General features: G+C 34.7%; 1 protein-coding gene across 10 annotated transcripts in view; it reads right to left on the bottom strand.

Moving 5' to 3' along the window:
* Positions 1-2,814: 2,814 nt before the first annotated feature.
* The window catches only part of NFAT5 (nuclear factor of activated T cells 5), a 108,964-nt gene continuing 100,888 nt past the window's right edge, over positions 2,815-10,890 (bottom strand). For all 10 annotated transcript variants that reach the window (XM_006909813.3, XM_015587717.2, XM_015587714.2 and 7 more), the window contains one exon: positions 2,815-10,697. The gene's annotated coding sequence lies outside the window, so the exon portion shown is untranslated. The remainder of the gene's footprint in view (positions 10,698-10,890) is intronic.

Below are 10,890 nucleotides of genomic sequence, written 5' to 3'. Positions count from 1 at the left end.
CTAGAAAGAAGCAGCAGAGTAGGAAGGTCAGTGATGGGATGCATTAAGGCTACATCAGAGCAAAGACCAGATAAAGTGAGAGAGTGAGGCATGTAGATATCTGAAGGAAGAGCATTCTGGGCAGGAGTGATGTGAGTGCACCACTGAGGCAGGGGCATGCTTAGAGTTTGAGGAAGAGAAAGGAAGTTACTAAAGCAGAGAAAGGAAGAGAAGGATAGGTCAGACACATAGCTGGAATCAGATCATATGAGACCTTATCAGCATGGTATCACTGTAAAGATAGGAAGTTGCTGGTGGGTTTTGAGTAGAGGTGTAACAATCTGACTTATGTTTAACTCTGGCTGGTATGTGAGGAATCAAGTATAAGTGGCAACGATGGAAACAGAATTGTTGGGAAGCCGCTGTGACCATCTAGGCAACAAATAGGGATGACAGCAATAGTATGTGTTGCGAAGTGGTTAGATTCTGGATATAGTTCAAAGGTCAAAGTAACCGGATTTGATGATAAATTGGATCTAGGTCAGATTAAAAAAAAGAACATAAAAGTATTTTGGTGTAAGCCAATTAGAAAATGGAAATTCTATTTGTTAAGGAAGAATCTGGAAACAGAATTAGGAGCAGGAGTTGGAGGGGCGGGGAAAAAATGTCCGAAGTCAAAATTTGACTTGGGACATTTTGTTTGTCTATTAAGATAGCCAAGCGAAGCTGTCGAACAGGCAGTTGGATAACAGAAACCTGGAGTTAGGAGAAATTATGGCTAGGGATGGACATTTGGGAATTTTCAACATATGGATAACATATAAAGCAACGATACTGGATGAGATCACCTAGGAATTGAGTTATACTAGAGATCTAACGATTGACATCTAGGGCTCTCCAATGTTAGGAGGTCAAGATAAGAATTAAAAAGAGTGGCCAGTGAAGCAAGGGAGCTATGTGGTATCCCGAAAGCCAAGTGAAGAAAACATTTCAAGGAGGGAGTGATCAAGTGCGTCAAATACTGCGGCGAAGCCAAGTAAGGTAGGCCTGAGAACTGACCTTTGGATGAGGCCATGGGGAGGCCATCGGTGGTTTTGATAAGAACTATTTCAGTAGAGCGGTGTGATGAAAGCTTGATTGGAATGGGTTCAAGAATAGAAGGAGAGGAAGTAGAAATAGTGTGTGTGTGTGTAGGGGGGGTACAGTCAAAGAGTTATTTATTTGATTTTTTTAAGAGATAAGGGCCATTTATATGCCAGTGAGAATGACTCTTAGAAAAGGTTCTGATGTCGGAGAGAGGGGACAATTAAAGGAATATGTCTTTGAAAAATCAAAAGGATATGGGATCCAGTGCATGAGAGAAAGAAGAGTAGAGCAACATCAGGACTAGAAATACTAATACAAAGTAATACTTACTAGGAACTTCACACAGATTAATTTTTGCAACAACTCTAAGAGGAGAGTTCTATTTTCGTTTCCACTTTATAGATAAATTAAGGAATGGAGAGGTTAAATAGTAGGTGTAGGAGCCATAACACTAAGCAGGCAAACTCAAGGGCTACGCTTTTATATACCATATTATATTGCCTCCGTTTAGAAGCAGGAACCATGGCACCATGACACAGAGCACAAGCGTAGCAATCAATGTCTTCCTGAGAGCAAGACTATTAAGTGTTGCTGTTGAGAAACTGTACCTGCTTTATACTTCTAGAGTCCCTGTTGCATCCTGAGCAGGAATAAATGATGTTCCAGTTCTTACAGGCCTGATTTCATGGCTGCTGAGAATTTGCTTCTTACGAGATGACAGAGTAGTACTCTTACCAGCTTGGAATAAAGCATGACGACGACTTCCCATGTTCTAGACGCTGTAACTTAAGGTATATGACCCAGGATTGCATCAGCTTTTTCTGGCAGCCACTTGTAGTCTGATCTTCAGATCAGTCTTTTGCCCACACAGACTGTTTTTTGGAACAAAATATTTTTGATATTTATACTTAATAAATTCCAGTTGGTTATTACTCCTTTCCAATGCTGTTGAAGTCAATAAATGTCAAAAGACAACTTTTAAATATATTTTGAACAATGGAAGCATTGTTGAAAAATAAATATGTGCGTGTCCCTTCCTAAAGTGACAACTTATTTACACATACGTGTTTGGATGTGTGAAAAATTCAGTCTCTTACATGGTCTATGTTTGATAAGAAGGTATAAACATTCTATCTAAAGCAGTGCTTCTAAAACTTGTTATTTATATATCATATTCATGATATCCATGTTATCTGTATTAGAATTTAATTTTTTTAATTTGACTCACATTCCTCCAAAGTCTAGCAGATGTGCATATTATATTTTTTTCTAATGCACATTAAAACATATTATATTTAAAAATAATGTTTACCCATGTGTCATTTGAAATCATTTTAAGTACCATTAGTGTTATGAATTACAGTCTGGTAAAAACTAATGTATATATGTAGAAATAACTGCCTCCCAAATAAAAGAGATTGCCTCTAGAAAAGGGACTAAGGGCTTAGGGAGACTTGGTTTTCATCAAAAGCACCTCCATGCTACATGATTTGCTGCCATGGTCTGTACCATTTTACTAAGCATGAAACATACTAAGTAAAGCAAACAAAAATTCTGTCACACTAAGTCGCTTTGTACACTGCCTGGCAAAACAGTAGGGACAAAGTAACTACTTGAAAATATTTCTATATCTCATACATTTTCCTAATGATTTTATAATTTCAGCCACATTCTCATGCTGCTCAAAATTGACATTTACAGATACAAATTTACTCACAAAGTTTGAGGAAAAGAGACAGTTACCCACTGCAAAATGAAAACTTTCATATTTTATTTTTGACTGCAGCTGTTTACAGAAATATACTTGCGAGTATACAAATGTTCCAATAGAAGCAAAATATCTTTTTAATATTTAACAAGTTATCACAGATAGCTAAAAACATAGATGCAAATGAAATTCCCCCAGAGAACAAACTGAAAATATCTGGTTGTCAGTGCTCTGCAACCCTGACTATGAAAGCCATATGCACAAAAAATGCAACCCTTGTGTCGTTGCAGGACAATGGAAGAAGGCAGTTCAGTGGTTGATCAGTGTGCTCAAGCAAATAAAATAAAATTTAAAAAATTTAAATGGCAGAATGGTAGCTAAACCACTTGAGAACAGGTTAACAAAATACTTGTAATATATTTATTAGAAAGACTAAGTAAAAGTTGTCAAAAAAAAGTAGCAACTACTTAGAGCTTATCAACAGAAGGGAACAAAGTGAGCAGATACATTCATTTGATGAAAAGAAATTAGCTCAATGTCACTGGAATAAGTTTGCAGCCACTAAAGTCATAAATACTTCAGTGAGGGACAGCTCTTTACTGTACACATTAGTCTGATTCCAAACCCACTCTCAAACATCTGAGATGTGTGTGTGTGTGTGTGTGTGTGTGTGTGTGTGTGTGTGTTATCCTGAGGTTCATTAGCTAAAACAATAAGTGATCCCTACGAACTATTCAAACCAGGCAAATTACTTCTGGAAAAAAAAAAAAAAGCAGGAGCAATCTGAGGCTTAAACATGGGGCTTTTAAAGGAGAAACTACAAGTTGAAGTCGAATAGAATTGTGGTAGAATGCTTTGGGTACAGGAATAAATCAAGCAATCAAGTGAGGAAGAGAGGAAAGAGGAGAGGAAAGAGAACAAGAAAGGAGGAATGTAGCTAAAGCATCTCCCAACAGTTTGCCTAAACTTTTGCCAGCACCAAAGTTTGTAGAGTAAGTCACTTACATTTCCACTGCTAGTATTAAGCAGTGGTGATTTTTATAGAGTATACAATTGTTTTTATTTTGAAGTGAGTGCATTTTTCTTTCATGAGTTAATTAACAATTTCTAAACAGTGGAAGATTAGAACAATTATGGAGGTAATGAATTACACAGAGAGATTAAAATGAATGAATAAATCTACTGGTGGTTAGTTTATATTTACCATGATGCATACATTGACAAGAGAGAAATGCCCAAATTATATAATTCATTTTCTTGCTTAATATTTTAGTAAATAACTTTTATCTGAAGCATAAGTTCAAAGGATAGCTCTATCTCTACTGCATCAGTTCTCATACAGAGCAAGAGACTTTTAAAGAAGTTTTATATATAAAAAAATTAAATAAGGTGCTTTGTTGACCTAGTCAGCCATTTTGTTTAATATCTCAGATACAAATATAAATACAGGAATGACAATTTTGTTCTGAGAGGAGATCGAGCCAGACCAAAATTGTGGTCTGCTGGTAAAGTAAGAGGCAATGAAAAAAAGAAAGCTTGTATTATCACTGCCCATAATGTACACATTTTATGGATAAACAGGAGAATTTAGCACCTATCAATTATAGTAGCTACTTAAATGTCATAACAATCAAAAGAAAAATAGAACATTGCACCTGTATCTTTAAATTGGTCACTTATTGTAAACTTTTTAGTAAGTAGGAAAATGCCAAACTAAGTTAACTGAATTATCAATAACTAGACTAATTGTGTATATACATACAATATACTGTATTTCTATAGGTAGTACTGAGAATAAATTATTATTGCCAATAAAGGATTATGGATAACCAGGTTAAGCCGAATTTATATAAAGAACAATGTATAACTCTGTATCAGTGGGGTAAAGAACACTCTTCCAGATCTTACTGTAAATAGTTTACACCAGTGGCTCTCAAACTTTCAGCGTGCATCAGAATCACCTGGAGGGCTTGTTCAAACAGCGCTGGGCCCTACTCCAGAGTTGCTGATTCAGTATGTCTGGGATAGGGCGCAAGAATGTGCATTTCTAACTGGTTCCCAGGTGATGCTGGGGTTGGCTGGTGGGCTGAGGACCATATTTTGAGAACCACTGGTTTATAAATACTGTATACGTAGAAAACAATATACTATAATGTTCCTATGTACATGACACAAAATATATAGGAAGAGGGCTGGTTTTAATTAACTGTCAAACAGATTAGCAAGCTTAACATTCTAATCTTTCTAAAATGATTTTCTGAAGTATAATCATTTCCCCTTATAGTCAATAACATTTCAAAGTCTTAAGTCTTACTATAGTCATTTTAGAAAATATTCACATAACACTCACACCAAGTTGTTATCCAAAGTAAATATTCTTAGTTAAGATGCATTCAATAAGAAGGAATCATCACTATACAGCATTCTCGACTTCTTTGGAATGATTAAAGTGCAGACTATCAATAGGGCATGATGAATATAGCAAAAAGGTTTGCAGTCTTCAGTGCCACAAACAAGCATGGAAATACTCACACAGGAGGAAACTACTACTGTCCTAGCCTGTTGCTGATGGCCCTTTCTTCAGGTACCGTCGCAGTGTTAAGAAGCTGGAACAGGCAGAAGTAACGAAAACCAGAGGGACGCTCAACTCAACCGGATCTGGTTGAAAGGAATTATCTTAGTTCTGGAGGGATTCAGATAGAACTTCTTCATTTCTTTTGATGCTATTTTTCATAGGTAGATATGGGTAGATCACTGAGGTTATGATGGGCAAGAAGTGCACTATTATTAATTACTTGGCCCTGTCGATTAGAAAAACTGATATTACCAGACTTTACTTAAATTATGTGTTTGTGATTTATTTTCATTCATCTAATTAAGATAATAAAAGATGCTTTAAACACTTGTTGAAATTAAACTACACACATTTGTGTGCATGGAGTCTCACAGACAGTAAAATTTTCATTAGCATTTCAGTAAGACCTATTATTAGTTGGTTGAGATGAAGACAAATTTCGTTAATTTATTTGAAAACTAAACAGTGTAATTCTGTAATCTTTTACTTATTCTCCCTTAAAAGAACAATTCTGGTAATCTTATGCCAAAGGGAGTTAGAAACTTATTGTTTCCTATGGTGATCTATAAAATTCTTCCATTTTATACAACCCCTTGTACCCTTCTATTTGCTAGATAGGATGCTGCCTGATTCATGAATTGCTTAATAATGCCAATTAGATCTTCAGGAAAAAAAAAAAAAAGAAAAGAAAGAAAAAGAGAAAGGAACAACTAAATGGAAAAGTTGAAAGTTGGGACCTATTAGAATCATTTGTTCATGTGTTTTTGGCAATAGTGAAAAATGAAATTACAAAAAAGGGCACTATTGTAGTAAAAAGGCACTTTCCCTGAAGCTTTTAATCTAGATATAAAATATGAATTTAAAAATTCTCCTGAAAGAGAAAGTAGAGTAAAAAATAGAATTTTATTAATAAATGAGGTTAGAATGGTATGAAAATAAATGGGGATTAAAGAAATAATTAGAGCCCTGGGACAATCCACAAATGATATTGTAGGTATTATTTTGATAAGTTACTGCATTATGAACATTATCTCCACAGTTTAGCTCTAAGTGATACAAATAAGCAGAGGAGAAAACCTCTTTTTATACATGTTATGAGAGTCTACTAAACCACTAACTAGGGTATATACTCTGAGTTATTTTTCTAATAAAGCTCCTGAACTATATAGTCTCTTTCTTTCATTAAGTCCCTCCATATAACCAAAGACATGCGAATGCAACGTGGCTGTCTTGGTTAGGGATGAAGCCTGTGGTCATGAAGCAGAGTAAAGCTATCAGGTCTTATGTATACATTTTCAGTAAATTTTAAAAATCAACTAGGAAACAGATATTTGAACAGAAAATTTCATCAGAAAAGTAAAAAATTCTCAACTTACTCTTAGTGAATACTTATAAATCATGTTGAATTTGAGACTTTGATTATTAAAGCATTTAATTCTGTTCTTTAATTACTGATGCATCTAAATAGATTTCACTTTTCCAAAACAAGAATCTATAATGGCTTAAATAATGAAAAGGAATTATCATCTTAGTTCTAGAGGGACTCATTTCCGTGGACACTGTTTTTCCTAGGCAGATTAACTGAGGTTCTGATGGGCAAGAAATGTTCTATAATGAAATTCCCAACTATAGGATATACAATACTACAAAAAAAGAGGAAGCGAGGAAAGAAGGAAGTTCCTTCATTAATACTGCTTCAGTAACAACCTATGTTCTATGGAGACTGGTGAAAAAAGACTTGTATTGGCTAAATAACATCACGATACCATAATTATGAAGGTAACATGATATAACTCAGAAGCAAAATATGACTTTTTTTCCTCCCACGTTGGTATGGATATATAATGGAATGACAATAAGGAATACAACACACACACAGACACAGAGATAAGCTCCAAGCATTAATGTGAGTTGCTAAAAGCAAGAACAATTGAATGTAATAATATAAAGAAATAAAATGTGGTTCACAATGTATTTAGGTTCTTCTGCCATTAATAAATTTAATAAATTGTTTCTGAGGCCTTTGCTGGCTCAGGGAGTCTCTCTTATATGTAGCTAAAATTTGTAACGGTAATCTGGAAACAGCATTTAGTAGCACAAGTATCAACCACTGACCACTGAGCTAACTCTTCAATAAGAAGACAAATACTTTTTGTAACCAAATTGTATATTCAGAATGCTGTACTTGACATTGACCTTTAGGGGTAAGAAACATTTAACAATGTTAAAAAAAACACACACACACACACACATATCATTATTGAATAAGAATATGGTAGCATAGCAAAGCCCTTGTATAAATAACCACAAAATTTATGAAAATAAAAATTGGGTTTTCTGTCTCCATCTAATCAACCATTACAGTTCAGGTGTATGTTCTGTTCTAAACTTAGATATTATATAACAGAAAAATTGGTCCCTGGTGACTTGTCATTGGAATCAGCATTTTGCAATGATAAACCTTTTGATAAACAACAGAAGTCCGCCACCACTGCTAATTAACATTCTAATTAGAACATGGTGAACAAGACTTCCTGAGTCTCCCGTATGATCACTCAGAAAAATATTCAGAAAACCCAGAAATAAACTTATAGTATTTTATGTCTACTTAATTTTTATACCTGCTGGGTAAGCTTTCTGACATTCATCACCCCTCAGCAGTTAGAGTTTTACATTTTAAAACTGAAGCATTAGATTGTGTGACTGGTCTTTCTCATAACCTGAACTATATTGGGTAATTTTTCACAATAGGGGTGGGGAGAGAAGAGATACATTGAAGAAAATGCTTTCAGTTCAGAGAATTTATAAAGTAGCTCTGGATATTACAAGATGGGGAAAATGTTATTAAAATTACAAACATGGTTTTTTAGTGTCTTTATAAATAAAAGGCATAGAATACAGAAAGCCAATTAATAATAACAATAACAACAATAATAAAATATTAAATATATAGTGAGCAAAGACTGAATGGCTCATTCTTGTGAAACACCATCTGACACAATGCCTAGATGGGTTTCCTTACTCTAACATTTCGCTGAGTGAAGATCCAGCAAACACACAGTAAGCTGCCTTTAGCCCACTAACAACATCAAAGAACTGCCTGATGGAATGGCTACAGATGAACAGGTCATTTGTTTCAAAAGATACTTAAATACTCAATAAAGACATAACAAACCCCCCCTCACTGTTATCAGACGCCACGTTGTGGTAGAACATCAGACAAACTCACAAATTTACCACAAAAATGTGTGGCAAAAAAAGAATAGTTTATATATATGTATATATATAAATTTCTATATTTATGCCAATGTACTCACTTAGTACAAATAGCAAAATAGTATACCATTTCCTAAATACAAAATATAGCTTTCCAAAAAAATGAAACACACATTAGATATAAACCATCCAAAACTTGAACGATTGAAAACTGTATTCAAAATTAAATGACCCATAGTAGGTCTCTTTCTGAAAAGTTCCCTTCATATCGGCAAGAAGCCTGTACTACTGAAAACGTAATTCAATGCCTCTCAATTAGAGAGAGAAAGAAAGAAAGGTTGGGGGTGGAGGAAAGAATATACGAGAACACAGAGAAAAAAAGTTAGAAGAAGGGCACATTCGAAGAACCAAGGAAGATCATCACAAAAAGGGGGAAAAATCTGGCTAGATAAACAAAACCGACACCACAATTCCACGAAGTTTAACTAAATGTATAGGATAGAAAAAATAAAAATAAAAAACAAACAGAAAAGTAGCCTTCAACAAACAATTAACAGGCTATTTTTTGTACATTTAAAAAATAAATGAAACAGACAAGAATACCGAAATATCTTATCTACATATAGAAGCCACACATAATTTGGCCTTAAACTGTATTAGTAGCTTTCTACATGCCAAAAGGAAAATAAGACATAAGCATGTGTCCAGACAAGTTGTAGTGAGAAGCAGGCATCCCATGGGTGGTGAGAACACCCAAAACTGTATAACTAATGCTACAACTGCAAGTTCTGGAGTGTGTTATTTTGCTCTCCATAGATGTAACACAAGTTAATTCTTCATTTTAAGTCAATGACATGACCTTGTAAAGCCTAAGGCTTGTGGGAACCATCAGATAAGTGATCACTGCGAACTGTAAAGCACTGAGGTGACAAGTGAATTACACTCACTGCAGCTCAGGGAGAAGTGATGTTTCAAGAAATTTTACTTTGTCTTTTTTTTTTTAATTAAAATTTACAGTTTCCTATTAGAGAGAAAATTTTGAAGACTTCAGGACAGCACCGTTCATGAGGGGGGGGAAATGCACTGCTTTTGTTTCTCAGGAATCAGCTCCCCTCATTCCTGAAAGGGTATCCCCAACCTGTGCTGCAGGAGTTGTTGGGTTACCCCAGATCAAAGTGGCCTTTTCCTTTAAGTTGCTACAGGGTCCCAAAGCTAGGAGCATATTACCAATTGTCTAAAATAAAGTGAAAAGAGAGGGGAAGAATAATATAGATGAATATAAAAAGGAACACTGGCCCAAGACTGGGTTAAGAAGAAAACAGACTCAAATTACTGTGTCAGTTTAAACTACTAAAGGATATCAGAACATAATTTACCATATATTATCCCCTTCATTTCTTACAGAGCAAGATAATTATTTTTCTATGCACAGTTATGGCTAAACCCCTTAACAGAAACTCAGAGAATTAACGACTCTCTGAAAAATAAAATCAACAGCATTCCAGCTATTTCCAGTTTGTATATTGTCTGCCTTTGTGATAAAGAGGCCTCTTATCTGTGTAGAGCTCTTAGTACAGCTTCCTTGTCAGAATGTCACCCCTTCAGTTTTTCTCTCTAAAAACTGAAAAAAGATTCACTTTGGGCAATAGCTGTGCTTTTTATATTGAAAAATCACAGCCTTAGGTATTATTTGAATTTTCCTTTTTCAAAAGCTGTTACTTGACTAAAACAATGCAAGAAAGAAAATAATGATGAACAAAAGTAAACATGACAATATGGATTATTCTCTAATAGCAATAACAACTGAGCAGTCCAGCTTTTAAAATTAAACTGTACTTTTAAAGAAATAGTGCCTAGGAAAATAGCAACAATTAATTCTGTCATCTGGAAACTCAGATAGATTCTCAGTCATCACTGATATTAGGAATATAAAATATAAAGATGTTAACAATGGTGGCAATCACTGCAACAGGCAGCATGGGTGTGCTCTTTTGCAGTCAGAGTAAAATCTATCCATTTACTCAATCACAGTTTTTCCTATTTTGTTTTGTTTTTAAAGTAACAGTTCAGTAATCCTCATGGAATCACAAGATCTCAGGACATCCTGGAATCCGGATTTTCTTCACGGAATTTCTAAAAAAAAAGAAGACATTTAATATAACTCACTAGGGAGAGAAAGCATTTATAAAGTTCCTATTACCCTGAATGATCCCAAAGTATATTACAGTATTACAAATGATACTTTATCATATTTATACTTCTGCAGAGTTTTCTATTTATTTCTTGAGGAAGGGAGAAATGAGACATAATTATATCCAATATATAA

Source organism: Pteropus alecto, unplaced genomic scaffold (genome assembly GCF_000325575.1).
Source record: "Pteropus alecto unplaced genomic scaffold, ASM32557v1 scaffold42, whole genome shotgun sequence".
Lineage (NCBI taxonomy): Eukaryota > Metazoa > Chordata > Mammalia > Chiroptera > Pteropodidae > Pteropus > Pteropus alecto.
The sequence above is the reverse complement of the archived record's forward strand: the minus strand, read 5'-3'. Positions and strand labels throughout refer to the sequence as shown.